The 15513-nt window shown below is 41.7% G+C and overlaps 1 long non-coding RNA gene across 1 annotated transcript; it reads left to right on the top strand.

The window, feature by feature from the left end:
• Positions 1–654: 654 nt before the first annotated feature.
• LOC132207607 (uncharacterized) lies at positions 655–4598 on the top strand. The gene is made up of 2 exons (XR_009443630.1): positions 655–721; positions 4259–4598. It is a non-coding gene; the product is annotated as an uncharacterized LOC132207607 (long non-coding RNA).
• The last annotated feature ends 10915 nt before the right edge of the window (positions 4599–15513 follow it).

Here is a 15513-nt window from a genome sequence, read left to right as displayed (position 1 = left end):
GGATCACTAACTCGTGTTTGATTTAGGTGCCCTCAGTGGTGTTAGTTTCAAGATTCCAACACAATGCTGAAAGAGAGGATAGCTTTTCTCAGCGTTTTCGCATTGATCACACTGCACCTTTTTGTGTTTGATGCTGGTATCAGCAGAAGTGACCATGTAGCTGCTGGGTCATTCGTGAATCAATTGGGGTTTTGCGTTGTTCTGTAGTAAGGAAAATCTGACATCTTTACCTGGGCTACTGTATGCTGACTCTTCACAGCCTCATATCTGGTCTAATAAAGCCACTGAATTGTACAAACTGTCATGAAGAAGGCATGTGCCATCGGACAGTGAGAGGTTTGAAATGGATTTTAGTCTTGACCAACAATGCTCATCCTGAGAATGGGTCTCAGATATAATGGTTTTCAGTTATTGAGTTTACCTAATTTGGTATAACTCCAAGATTTTCTCTTGTGTTTTGTAATACGTTCTGAATCCTTGCAGTACATTTGTTCTGTTCCTCCCAGCCATTGATATTTCCATATCCAGGAAGCAGTTGGACCTGTGCACAATCAATATGATGAAAACACGTGTGAATAATAATGTGCTTTCCCTCTGCTTTTTCAGTGCTCATTCTTCCGGCCGATGCCATCCTGTATTATGCAATGGACAAGAAAGTGAATCATGACTTCATCCTGAGATTCACCGAAAGAAGATCTTCATGTCTATGCAAGTTTGAGCTGTAAGGAACATAATGTTTCATGGGACTCTGTTGGATCTAAAATCTCTGCTCAGTACCAAAAACTCTGCAATATATGAATAAATTACTTTGGCAGTGTTCTACTTTAAATTATTGGACAATTTGGAGAGAGTGACTTGACTTCAGACAATTGCTTAACATTAACTTTTGAGTCCAGTGCTTGTTTGTCCTTTTCAAACATCTTGCACATCAGCTATTTTTCCTGGAATGCTGGAGAATTGAACCCTGCCACCGGTCTTCTATGAACATCACAGTCATGTATCAATTGGTTGGATGAGGAAAAGAATCGTTTACGTATCAATCTTGTTGACCAATTGTGATTGAATTTGCTTGGGTTCCTCAATGGTTGTTTGGTTAAAAAGCAAACCAGCCATTTGTTCAGCCAATGGCAGGATGATGAATATTTCAACTGAAGTGTTTGGTTTGGCCTTTAAACTCTTCAGCACTCCATTCCTGCCTTCAATATTTTTATTTCTCCAGTGGTTTAAACTAATTTGGAGAGAATGCCATTGACATGCCTTCAGCAGAGGGTAACTACAAGAAATAATAGAGTTGTTTATTACTGCCAGTCATATTGCACTTGTTTCAGATCTTAACTGTTTTTACTTAATGTTCAATTTTACAACAATTTAACATAAAATTATTGTGTCATAGTGGGACATATGAGTGAGACTGTGTGAGTGAGAGTCAGAGTAAGCGATGTGTGAGTGAGACTGTGAGTGTGTGTAAGAGTGAGACTGTGAAGTTAGAGTAAGACTGTACGTGTGAGTGAGACTGAATGACAGTCAGTGTGAGACTGTGTGAGTGATACTGAGAGTTTCTGTGTGAGTGGGTGTGAGAGAGTGGGACTGTATGAAGTCAGAGTGAGACTGTGAGTGAGAGCATGTGTGCGAGTGAGACCATATGTGTGAGTGAGACTGTGAGAGAGAGAGTCAGAGTTAGATTGAGAGAGCGAGACTAGGGATTTGTATGTGAATGAAACCGTGCATTTGTGAGAGTGAGACCATATGTGTGACTAAGAACATGTGTGAGTGAGAGAGTCTGAGTGGGACTGTGTGTGAGTGGGTCTGTGGGTGAGTGAGTGAGTCTGTGTGTCAGTGAGTCAGAGTGAGACTGAGAGAGAGAGAGTAGGAATTTGTATGTGAATGACACCATGCATTTGTGAGAGTGAAAACATGTGTGTGACTAAGAACATGTGTGTGAGTGAAAGAGTCTGAGTGGGCCCGTGTGTGAGTGGGCCCGTGTGTGAGTGAGTCAGAGTGAGACTGAGAGAGAAAGAGTAGGAATTTGTATGTGAATGAGACCGTGCATTTGTGAGAGTGAGGCCATGTGTGTGAATAAGAATGTGTGTGTGAGAGAGACTGTGTGTGAGTGAGACTGTGTTAGTGAGACTGCGAGTGATCCGATGTGAGTGTGACTGTGAGTGAGAGTTTGAGTGACACAGTGAGATTAATTGAGAATGTATGATTGAGTGTGAGACTGAATATTAGTCAGACTGAATAAGATTGTGTGAGAATGTATGAGTGAGAGAGCATGTGTAATTGAGTGAGTTTGAACAAGACCATGTGTGATTGAGACTGTGAACTCAGAGTGAGATTGTGTATGAGTGAGACTATGTGAGTGTGAGAGGCAAGGTGTGTGAGAGTGAAATCGTGGGAAGTCAGAGTGATACTGTGTGTTTGAACCTCCAAGTAAGACCGTGTGAGGGTGAGACTGTGTGCGAGTGAGTCTATGTACGGGTGAGACTGCATGCGAGTGAGACAGCGTTATGAGTGAGACTGTGTGTGAGTGAGACTATGTACGGGTGAGACTGCGTGCGAGTGAGACTGTGCGCAGGTGAGACTCTGTGTGAGTGAGTCTCTGTGTGGGTGAGACTGTGCACTCAAATGAGACTGGCTAAGAGTGTCAGAGACAGCCTGTGTGAGTGAGACTGAGTTGGTGCGTGAGAGTCAAAATTGGGCATGTGTGTTATTGAGCCTGAGTTTGTGCATGTGACACAATGTGAGTGTCTGTGTGGGAGGGAGTCAAACTACATGTGTGAGACTGTGTGAAGTGAGAATGAGACTGTATGTGTGAGACTGAGACCATGTGTGTGAGTGAAAAAGTCAGAGTGAGACTGTGTATGCGTGTGACTGAAGCTGCAAAGTCAGCGTGATACTGTATGAGTGAGAGCGTGTGAGATTAGATTGGATTCCCTACAGTGTGGAAACAGGACCTTTGACCCCACAAGTCCACACTGCCCCTTGAAGCATCCCACCCAGACCCATCCCCCTACAACCCACACACTCCCAAACACTACGGGCAATTTAGCGTGGCCGATCCACCTCACCTGCACATCTTTGGACTGTGGGAGGAAACCGGAGCACCCAGAGGAAACCCACGCAGACACGGGAAGAATGTACAAACTCCACACAGACACTCACCGGAGGCTGGAATCGAACCCGGGTCCCTGGCGCTGTGAGGCTGCGGTGCTAAACACTGAGACACCATGCCACCCTTGAGATTGTGCTTGTGATACTGTGTGAGACTGAGTGTGAATGAGACTGTTTGAGAGTGTGAGGGAAGGGAGTCAGTCCATGTGTGTGAATGAGTCCATACTTGTGAGTGAAACTGAGTGTGAGTGAGGCTGCGTGAAGTGTGAGTCAGACTGACTGAGTGTGTGTGTGAGCGACTATAACAGGCTGAGTGAGAAATTGTGTGTGTAAGTGTGAGACTGCGAATGAAACTGTCAGAGTGTAAGAGTGAGGGAGTGTGTGTATGAGAGGATATATGAGAGTAAAGTGCAAGCCATCTCAGGGGAAAAAAAACTAACAAACTAACCATTTATCCAGACCATTAGGTGAGATGATGAGTACTTCAGCTGGTTTGTTTGGCTCGGCCTTTAAAGTCTCCAGCCAACCTTTTGTTTCCAGAGGCTTTAACTAATTCTGCATTAAAAACCCATTGATGTTTTTTAACTCACTGCAACTGCAAGAAATAACAGCACTGTTTATTATTGCCAGTGGTATTGCACTTGTTTGAGACTTTAATTAATGCTCAGCTTTATAATGAATTTATTTTGAATGGTTATATTGTGAGATGTGCGTGCGTGTGTAAGAGAATATATATTTGTAAAGTGCAAACCATTTTGGGGATAAAAGGTATTTAAAAAATGGACAGGGGACCAGATCACCTCAGACATGAATACTGTAAGACACTTGTTGTTCCTAGTTTATCTGCTCATGTTCCATTACTCAGACCTGTCATTGTTTCAAGTGGGTCTCATTGGTTAACAGCCAATTTGAAACTCATTCATTGACCTTTTCATCTTCATGCAATCACATCTCACGTGCAGGACAGCGTTGGTTATGTATATTCACTTTTCAAATGGATCCAAAACAAAAATCCATTCAAAGTAGCAAAATATCAGGAATTTTTAACAGTATTTGAGTCTCTGTCAAATTCACATTTGCACGATGTATAAATTAACACCAGGAACAACAAGCACTTTAACATTTCTGGTATTCCTTTCTTCCACAGGCAATGTTCGAGCCTCCTTCCCAATGTGAATCAATGAGCTCTGGTGAGGAAGGGCTTTAGAGAGCTCACCGCCCTGATTTTTGAGAGGTCGTATGTATTTTATTTCCTTCTCCTCCTGTAAATCGCTTGGTGCTCGACATAGGATTCACTAATTAGACATTTACACATAACCACTTTAAAATTAAAATGGTTCACCATCGAGGCTATGCCAACAATACCAGCCACAGGTAGAAGAGAAAATCATCTGAGTTCTTTGTCTAAGTTTGTTTCTAAAAATAGTGTTCAGTAAATGTTTTCAATGTTCTTACATTTGTTTTAAATTAAAAAACTTAAATTGCAATCTTTTGTTTCATTCTTTTGAAGTAGAAGACAAATTCTAGGCTGAGGGAGTATACTTCATATCTAATTAGTGCTGCTTCACTAAATATAACCTCCTATCAGCAATTTGTGTTGAGAGCTCACCTCCACGAACCATGTATCTGGGGCAATTGATAGTCATAATCCTAGAGAGCAAGGCAGGTACCTTGGCACCACACAGGACATCTCTATTGGGGGGGGCAGCTGATGGACAAACTAGTTGAACAAATAATGGCTCTGCCAGGATTGGAACAGTTTGTTTGCAATACGTGGGAAAGGTGCCTCCATTAAAAATGGCCTCTGATATCCGTCTACTCACTTGCATCACTGACCCCATGCCATTTGTAAAATGCAAGCTTTAGTGCAAAGGTCACATTGGCCTTGATGCACTTTCAAAGAATTTCTGTGCAAGACTGTTGAATAATGGTGTTTGCAGTGACTGTCACATCAGCGCTGTGGGGCAACTCGTGCTGGCACAAGCATTGGTGGGACAGATAAAAGAGTTAGCTCCAGGAATAGTAGGTGTACTGTTGTAGTTTTCCTCATCTTTGGATTCTGGGGAAGTATCTGGAAAACTGCCAATGTGATACCCCTATTCAAAAAGAGAGGGAGGCAAAAGGCAGGTAACTTTAGGCCAAACATTTAATGTTGAAAAGGTGTTGGGATCAATCATTAAGGAAATAATAACAGTGCATTTGGAAAGCAATAATCTAATTAAACAGAGTCATCATGACTCCATGAAAGAGAAATCATGTCTGACTATTAGTTTTTTGAAGAATGCTGAACCAGAGCAGTTAGGGGGGAACCAGTACATGTGTTATATTTGGAATTCGAGCAGGCGTTCATCAAGGTACCTCACAAAAGGTTAAGCCTTACAGTAAAAACCATGGTGTTGGAGGTGATAAGTTGACATGGATGGAGAATTGGCTAACAGCCAGGAAGCAGTGAACAGGGATTAGAGGTTCTTTTCCAACTTGGTGACCTGCGACCAGTGGAGTTTCACAGGGATCAGTACTGGGACGGCAACTGTTTACAACAAATATAAATAACTTGGGGTAATGAAGTGTAAGTACCTGGGCCGAATTTGCAGAAAATGTAAAAAAAAAAGTAGAAAAGTGGGCTGTGAGAGATGTACACACATTTCACATTGAAATATTGATATCTGAATAGACAAAAAGCAAATGCAGTATAATGTGGGAAAATGCAAAGTTGTTAATTTTGGAAGGAAAAACAAAAGAGTTGTTTTATTCAAATGGAGAAAAAAAAGCAGAAATCTGCAATAAAGGCAGTTGAGGTCCTTGTGCACAAAACACAGGAAGTTGGCACACAGATGCAGCAGATAAACACGAAGACGAATCGAATATTGGCCCTTGTCTTACATTCCAACCACTTAAAATGAGGGAGTTGTGCTGGTGGGATACATTTGGACTATGTCAGCAGTTTTTCCTCCCTTATTTAAAAGATATCGTTTTACTGGAGGCAGCTCAAAGAAGGTTCACTAGATGATCTCCAATGTGTTGGGATGACCTTATGAGCAAAGGCTAAACAGATTGGGACTCTACTGTCCGGAACTTTTTTAAAAATGAGGATGTGATTTCAGTGAATCGTACAGGATTCTTAAGAGGCCTGACAGGGTAAATGTGGAAAGGATGTTTCCTTCATGGGAGACTATATGTCCAGAGGGTATAGTCCCCAAATAAAAGGTGCCACGTTAGAATTGAATCTGAGAAGTAGCTTTATTGTCACATATACTCAAATGTCACAGATCGGGCCATTTCAGGTACAGAGGTACCCAGGTTAAGATTCTTAAGTACAAATTCTTGGTCAGATTGACAATTAGAAAAATAAAGAAAGAAAAGTTCCAGGATTATAGATCAGAGTAATAAGGGAGAACAATAAGCAAGAAATTCACCGTGATAGTTCACAGGAATAAATTTTAAAATATCAGTAAGAAATTCAGAATGTCAGTCCTTTTAACCCAGTTCACGCTGGCACCGAGCCTCCAGTCTGAGCCTTAACTCCTGACCATGCCAGGCTTCACTTTGAGCCTCTCGAGGCCGGGAGACTGCTCTGGAATCACCTCAAGGCCAGAAGTCCATGCTAAGGGCATGTCAGCCAATGGATCACCTTGCTGGGCCTACACTGAGGCTGGACATTCAGGGCATCACCGAGAAGAAAGAAGCCAAAATAGGGAAAACAAAACAGAAAAGAAATGGCCAGAGTTGACAGGTCCTACTCCTCAGCCTAAGACTGAGGCGAGGAGGAATTTGTTCTGAGACTTAAGAGTCTCTGGTACTCATGGAGTCATTGAGCTCTACAGCACAGAAACAGACCGTTTGGTCCAATTGTCCCTGCCAACCAAATATCCTAAACTGATCTAGTCCGATTTGTCAGCATTTGGCCCATATCCCTCCAAACCCTTCCTATTTATATACCCATCCGCATTCCTTTTAACTGTCATTGTACCCACTTCCACCACTGGAGTCAGGCTCACCGGTCTATAGTTCCCTGGCTTTTTCTTACCACCTGTCTGAAATAATGGCACTGCGTTAGCCAACCTCCAGTCTGCTGGCAACTCGCACATGGTTTTTGATGATATGAATACCTCAGCAAAGGGCCCAGTAATTTACCCGAGCTTCCCACAATGCTCTGGGTTACACTTGATAGGTCCCAGGGACTTATCCACCTTTATACATTTTAAAACCTCCGGCACTTCCTCTGTAATATGGACTGTTTTCAGGACATCACTGTTTATTTCCCCAGGTTCCCTAGCTTCCACGTCCTTCTCCAGGGGAAATACTGATGTGAAATATTCATTTAGTATCTCACCCACCTCCTGCGGTTTCACACACAGACGGCCTTTTTGATCTTTAAAGGGCTCTACTATCTCCCTCGTTACTGTTTTGCCCTTATTGTTGTTATAGAATCTCTTTGGATGCTCTTTAACTGCACTTGCCAAAGCCATTCCATGTCCCTTTTTTGCACTCGTGGTTTCCCTCCTAAATATATACTTATTGCCCCTATGCTTGTTCAGGGAGTCACTCAATCCCAGCTGTCCAAACCCAATATATGGCTCATTTTCCTTAACCGGACCCTCAATTTCTCTATTCATCCGGCATTCCTGGCACCTCCCAGCCCTACCCTTCACATTATCGTCAACAAACTGTCTCTGGACTCTCCTTAACTATTTTTTAAAGGAGTCCTGATTCCCAATCTTTACCTGCAAATAATCTCTCCCAGTCAAATTTTGAAAGTAAAAACCCTGAAGAAACTGCGGATGCTTAAATTGGAAACAAAAGCTGAAATTGCTGGAAAAGTCTGACAGAATCTGTGGAGAGAAATCAGTGTTTGTGTTTCGGATCGAGTGACACTCCTTCAGAATCTAGGAAGGGTCACTCGACCTGAAACGTTAACTCTGATTTCTCTCAACAGATGCTGCAACACCTGCTGAACTTTACCAGCGATTTCTGTTTTCATAACTTTTGAAAGTTCCTGCCTAATTCCATCAAGATAGGGCTTTTTCCAATTTAATTTTTTGATCAATCTGTCCTTTTCCAGAACTATTTTAAAACTATAGAATTATGATCACTTTCCCAAAGTACTCCCTTACTGTGACCTCAATCATTTCACCTGCCTTATTCCCAATAGGTCAAGTTTTTCTCCTTCTCTTGTACATACATCCACATACTGAATAAGAAAGTTTTCTTTCACACATGCAATAAATTCCTTCCCATCCCACCTCTTAACACTGTGCCAGGCCCAGTCTATGTTTGGAAAGTTAAAATCCCCAACCATTAGAAACCTATTATTCTCACAGATATCTGAGAATTCCTTCGATATTTTCTTCTCAATTTCCCGTTGACGACTGGGGGTGACTTTTGTACAATCCCAACAAGATGGTCACCCCTTTCTTATTTCATAGTTCAACCCAAATAATTTCCTTGGGCAAACTCCCAGAAATCCTCCCTAAGTACTCGCTAAGTACAGCCATAATGTTATCCCAAACCAAAATCACCATTCCCCCTCCTCTCTTTCCTCCCCTTAAGTCCCTCGTATTGTCCACTAACAAAACTGTTTAATCCTGCTGTCAAATTTAAGCCCTTTAATATATTCCCAATATGTGCCAATATTTAACCCCAATCCGGAGGTCTAATTTTGAGTATTAACCTATTTAATCCTTTTTATAAAATCTTACTGATGCTTTCTGAAAGTCTAAACATATTACTTGCATGAGGGAAGCAGCAGGGACCTGAGGGGCAATATTTTCACACAGAGGGTGGATTGTATGTGGAATGAACTGCCAGAGGAAGTGGTACAGACAACTACAGCTGAATTCTGCTTCTACATTTATAAGACATTTGGACAGTTACCCAAAGAGGAAAGCTTCAGAGGGGGATAAAGGCAAATGAGGTTAGTACAGTTTGGGAAACTTGGTCGGCACGGACAAGTTGGACTGAAGGGTCTATTTCTGTGCTGTATAACTCTGTGACTCTAATAAATACTCTAAGTTGAATGTTTATATTACTACGTTTCATTATTGGAACTAGTAGATTTTCGTGCAATCCTGAAGTGAAAATATTAAAAGCAAACTTGCTTTCAGTGATGTATGTTTCCCATGGCCTGATATAGATGTTTGCAAAAATCTGAGCTCAGACATCCCCACCAAAAGATTTAACTTGGCTGCAGTGGCAAATGTGATGTGTCCTGTTCTGCAGGGAAACCAGGTAATGGCTTACGTTGTGAAGGTGACCCATGGCAGCTGATATGGGGGATTTTCTCAATAGTTCCAACATGAGGGTATTGATATAATCTCAGCTGCATCACGCTTGGCAGTCATCAGCATAGTTTCAGAACACAAATGGCAGTTTCATTAACGTAAATTGTGGTATTTATCAAATCAGATGATCACAATATGTTTGATAATGCTACTCAACCAGTTTCTGCTCATTACTGAATTGCTCAGCAAGGCTCCCTGTCCGTACCACTTTAATATTTTATATAAAGTGGAAATTATTCTTCAAGGTTAGTGGTGGAATTCCGCATCTTATAACTTCTGCATACTGACCTCTGTTTAGAGCATTAGCTAAATCCCTGGTCATAATGCTTTGCTCACAAGATTTTTATCAAAATGTTGTTTGATGCTCATTGCTTTTTTCCTTTTCTAAAAAGGAAAGCTGCATGTTTATTTTTGCAGTGACTGAGCTCTGAGGTGGTGAGGCTGTTTTATCGGAAAATGCATCTAGGACCAAAGCAGGGCGAAGGAAATGTTAGCTGAAATGTTTGCTGAAATGTTAGTTTTGTCGCTTCACAGATGTTGCCTGAGTATTTCCAGCACTTTCTGTTTTCCCCAATTTCCCCACATTCTGATTTCCTGCTTCTGTAGTATTTTGCTTTAATTTCATTTAGGTTGAGTTAGCCTGTGAAATACATGATTAACTGTTACATATTTACAAAAATACTGTCCCAGTAGGATCAAACAGGTTGGAAAACATTAGTCTTTCAACAGCAGACCCTTAACTATTGAAACAGCCATTCTTCATCCCTGTTAAATTTCTGTTGGAATATGCAATTCACAACAAGCAGAATATTCAGTTCTTCACACAGGGTTGGTTTGGCCCCTACAGTGATTATGTGTAGTGAATGAAGAATTGAAAACCAAAAGTAATTTGGAAGAGGATTGCATTGTAGCAGCACATATTGTACATTTCCGCAGAGATAGCTAAAACAGTTGGAGCAGCAAACAACATATTTTCTGATGAAGGCTTGAAACGTAAATAGGATTCAATGCAGCTAAGTCAGGCTCCACATGGTTTACATAGAACATGGAACATTACAGCACAGTACAGGCCCTTCGGCCCTTGATGTTTGTCTCTGTCCTGTCCACAGTTAGTTGCTATTGAAATATACTGCATGGAAAAAAAGACTAATAGTCCAGGAGTCTGCAGCATGTTCTAAACAGTTTAGTTTCCTGGATGACCTCCTGATGTTTACCTTTAGAATCCCAAATTGGTCCTGTGGGAATTGTGGTACTGTCAACTAGACTGAGAACTGGAAAATACATCTTTTCAGTTTCTAACAGAATGTAGGAACACGAGTGAGCTAGTCAGACCCCTCAGCCTGCTCTGTCATTCAATTAGAACATGTTTCATCATCTACAATAAAGCTCCATTATCCCTTGATGCCATCAGTATACAAACATCTTTCCATTTTTGTCTTGAGTGTGCTTAATGTCTGAGCTTCCGTAACACACTGTGGTATAGAATTCTAAAAATTCAGCAAGCTTTGAGTGAAGAAATTCTTCATACCTTGGTCTTAAATGGCCCATCTCTTATTCTGAGATTATATCCTCTGCCTTTAGCCTTGCCAGCTAGAAGAAACATTTTATCTGCATGCATGCTGACAATCTCCATGAGATTTGTATTCGTTTCAATGAGATCTCCAAGCATTCATCGAAACACGAGAGAATATTTATTTTGAGTCATTCATGGGATGAGGGCATCGCTGGTGAGACCAGCATTTATTGCCCATCCCAAATTGCCCAGAGGACAATAAAGAGTCAACCACATTGCTGTGGGTCTGGAGTCACGTGAAGGCCAGACCAGGTAAGGATGACAGTTTCCTTCCCCAAAGGACATTAGTGAGCCAGAATCATTTTCCCAACAATTAACAATGGATTCGTAGACATCATTAGATCCTCAATTCAAGATTTTTATCGAAATCAAGTTCCACCATCTGCCATGCGCATGGTAGGATTTGAACTGGGCTCCCCAGAACATTACCTGGGACTGTTGGTTAATAGTTCAGCAATAATACCCACTAGGCCTTCACCTCCCCCAGGGAGGTCAGCTTCCTCAATCTATCCTCATAAGACACACACACCATCACGAGAATTAGTCTGCTGATCCTTCATTGCACTGTCTCTACTTATCCTTTGTTGGAGAAGGAGCCCAAAACTGTGCACAGTACAGTCTCACCAATGCCCAAAACAGTTGCAGCAAGATGCCTCAAGTCCTGTGCTTAAATCCCATTGTGATAAGGGCCAATGGTTTATCTTCCCAACAGCTTGCTGTACCTGCTGCTCACTGGGAGGCTCAAGATAGCCAGGTCCTTACAGACAGCAACACTTCTCAACCTTTCACTATTTAAGAAAGGCTCTGTCTTTCATTTTCCCTCATTCCAAAGTGGAAAATTTCACATTACATTCCAATTGCCGTGTCCTTACCAAGTCACATAAACTGTCCAAATCCCATTCAGATTCCCTTCTCAACTTCACTTAGAAGCATTAATATAAAAGTAATCCAACTTCAAATGGCTGTGTGTATATACTACACTGTGGCTCTTTGTGACAGATGTAAGTAAATCTGTGTTGGTTTTATGCAACCTTTCGATGCCATATACCAGAGCCAGTCCTAAGAAGATCAGTGTTCTGTCTATTTGATGCTGATACAAATGGAATCACACTTACAGCCACTAGGAAAGCCACAACTCTCCAACTTTCCAGTTCAACAACCCCAGCCTGTTTCAATCCCTTTGGGAATGGCACCACCTCATAAAAATTGACATCAGACTATTAAAATATTGTACGGGTAAAGTCTTGCAATGAAAATTTGGCAGAATGAAACAGTTAATGGTCTGTAGTGTTGGCTGGTCAGAGAAAGCTTCAAGTGAACCAGGTAACTCAATACAGTATGGAAGTAGGCTATTCGGCCCATCGACTGTACACCGACATTCTGAAGATCCCTGAACCACCTGCATTGCCCATGTCCACACCACCTAACTTGCATATCTTTGGAGGAAACTGGAGCACCCAGAGGAAACCCACACAGACAGGAGGAGAATGTGCAAACTTCACACAGTCACCTGAGGCCGGAATCAAACCTCAGTCCTTTTCCGACACCATATTGATATCCACTTACTTCTTGATAAACCTAACTAAAATGTTCAGGGAAATCATAACACAGTTCTGGAGCAGGTGGAGTTTGAACGCAGCACTCCAGGCTCAGAATTAAGGACACTACCACCATGGTTTCACTTTCTGATCGACAATGTAAGTAGCTAAAGGCACAACAATAAAACAAATCATCTTAAACTTGAAGGGATTGTGCACTTTGGGATTAATCACGAACTTGTGAAAATGTAAAGTTTCTCAGTGACTTTGTGTACAATGCAACTAGTTAATCCTTGGAAATTGACCTACGGTCGTATGTCAGAGCTAGTTTAATGCCTGCATTTCGAAGTTGCAATGCAGTTCAAACTGTTTTTTGCCTGTCAATGTTCCAAAGCCGGAATTGATGTAATCACAGGAGGGGAACTCTTGCAGTTTGTAAGAGAGGGGAAACTGGAAATAGGAAATTTTCAAAATCAATATGATCAGTTCTTTAAAAATACATTTAAACCTAATTTGACTGGGAAGCCAAAAATTCCAGCTGTAAATTTAATGCAAGCACTAAGAAGTCGCAGGCAGCAATATTAGACAGTTATGAAATGAAAATTACAATTGATGAGCTTTCCATTTCAAACTGTTTGAAGATATTTCTCTGATAGGCATAGGTAATGGAGAACTAGTGGATGTGGTACATATGGATATTCAGAAGGATTTTCCAAGAGATCGCACAGTGAGTTAGGAAATTGAAGCAAAGGGTGTAGGGAGGAACATATGCAAACTGAAAAGTGAAAGTTAGGTTTCCCTTCATTTGCAGGGTATTGGAATACAGCAATAATGATGTCTTGCAGCAGTTCCATAGAATGTCGGTGAGACGGTACTTGAAGTATTGTGTCCAGTTTGCTGAGAAAGAATATACTGAACAATGAGGAAATGCAGTGGGTATTCTCGAGATTACTCCCACAGATGGCAAAATTGTCTGATCAGAAAACTCATTCTGTGTTCTCCAAGTTTAAAAGAGTGAGAATGATCACAGTGAAACTGAGAAAATTCACACAGACGGGACTGACTAACACAGGGACATGGAGAACAGCAAGCAGGTGAGATGAGGGAGAATCCGAAAATATTCCACATGTACATCAAGTGGAATGGAATAATCAGGGAACAAATAGGGCCCACCAGAAACAAAGGGACAATGTGTGTGTGGAAGCTGGAGAACCATGATAGATGAGTATTTCACGCCTGTTTTAATTGGGAGAAGGAGGATTCGGGGACAGAATTCAAGAAGATGAACTGTGAAGCCCTTTAGCAGATGGATATATGATGCAAGCAGTGATTGATGGTTTTGGCAGGTACAAAATTGTACAAATCCCCGAACCTGGCTGATTTGCAACAGAGGAAGCTGTCGGAGACAGGAGAGGGAAACCCCTATCCAGATTTATAAGAATCGCCGCAGGGAGGCATCAGAGGATTGGAGAACAGTTCGTGTAGTACCTCTTTACAGGAAGGTGTGCAGAGATAGACTGGGCAATAATAGACCAGTGAGTATCAGATCAGTGTTAGGGAAACAGTGGGAGAAAATAGGAAAGCAAAAAAAAAGTTCTGCATTTAGAGAGACAAGGTTTGATCAGGGATAGTCAGGATGACTTTATTAGCGGGAAGTCATGCCTAACAAATTTCATTGATTTCTTTCAAGATGATCACTTATATGGTTTTTCAGCAAGGCCTTTTGACAAAGCCCCACATGGGAAACTGATAAAGAAAGTAAAACGCAATGGTATCAATGGTAATTTGGCAAGTCACATTCAAAATTGTCTAATTGGCAGGAGACAGGGGATGGTGTGAGAAGGCTATTTATATTACTGGAGACCAGGTCCTTGATGAGCCATATCTTGAACATTGTGCAGCATTGTATGCAGTTTTGGTCTCCTTGCCTCATTAAGGATAAACCTTATATTGAGGGAGCACAGCGAAGGATGACCAGACTGATCTATGGGATGACAGGCTCATTGTTTGAGCTGAGTTCGAGTCAAATCAGCCGAAATTCCATGAGGTTTAGGAAAATGACTGAAGATCTCAGTGTAATGCATTAAGTTCTCTCAGAGTGAGACAGTTTGGAAGCAGGGAGAATAATGCCCTTGGCTAGGACGTCTAAAATAAGGGGCCACAGTATTAGGTACAGGCAGGCCACTGTACAACAAGATAAGCATTAATGTCTACATAAAGAGACTGGTGAATTTTGGGAACACTCTGCCACACAAGGCTGTAGAAGCCAGGCACTGAATATAAATATGGATTTCTAGACACTAAATGGCAGAGAACAGAAGTATGAGAAAGAGTATCAGCGTCATTATGTTGAGTGGTGGAGGAAAATTAATCGACCGAAGGAATTACTACAGTTCCTAATTAATATTGTTTCCCCAATGATTAATCACTGTAAGGGCTATGTGCACTATGTGAGAGAAGTGCATTGAAGAGATGTTCAGCCATGAACTGGATTGGGGGACACTAAATGGGTTGAATGGCCTTCTCCTTTCCTGATATTTCTGTACCGCCCGTGGGAAAGCTCTTTAAATGTTCCCACAAGCTCTCAGATATCAGGAAGGAGGCCTGTGTATGTTCAACACAACAGTGTTTCTTTGTCCCTTTTCCGATACCACGGCTGGGTGTTCCATCCGATTTTATCCTTGAAGGCATCAGAGCAGTTTGATACAATTGAGTCCCTTGCTTGGCTGTTCCAGAGAACATTGAAGTGTTCATCACATGTCTGTGTATCTGGAGAGGCTTTTCGGCCAGATTAGGACAGCGCGGTAGATTTGCATCCTGAAAGTGTGTTGGTGAAGCACATTGATGTTTCCAATCGATATTGGCTTCAAGGTCACTTTTACTGACACCAGATTTGAGACTTCGATGTTTTATTAATTATTCTTCACATCCCCCAGCTGCCAGAGCATTAGCCTGGTCTGGATTAGAAACCCAATGATATTTCCACAACAGCACCATCTCCACATGGGGA

This window comes from Stegostoma tigrinum, unplaced genomic scaffold (genome assembly GCF_030684315.1).
Source record: "Stegostoma tigrinum isolate sSteTig4 unplaced genomic scaffold, sSteTig4.hap1 scaffold_110, whole genome shotgun sequence".
Taxonomy (NCBI): domain Eukaryota; kingdom Metazoa; phylum Chordata; class Chondrichthyes; order Orectolobiformes; family Stegostomatidae; genus Stegostoma; species Stegostoma tigrinum.
Note: the sequence above shows the minus strand (reverse complement) of the source record. Positions and strands in the feature narration are given on the sequence as shown.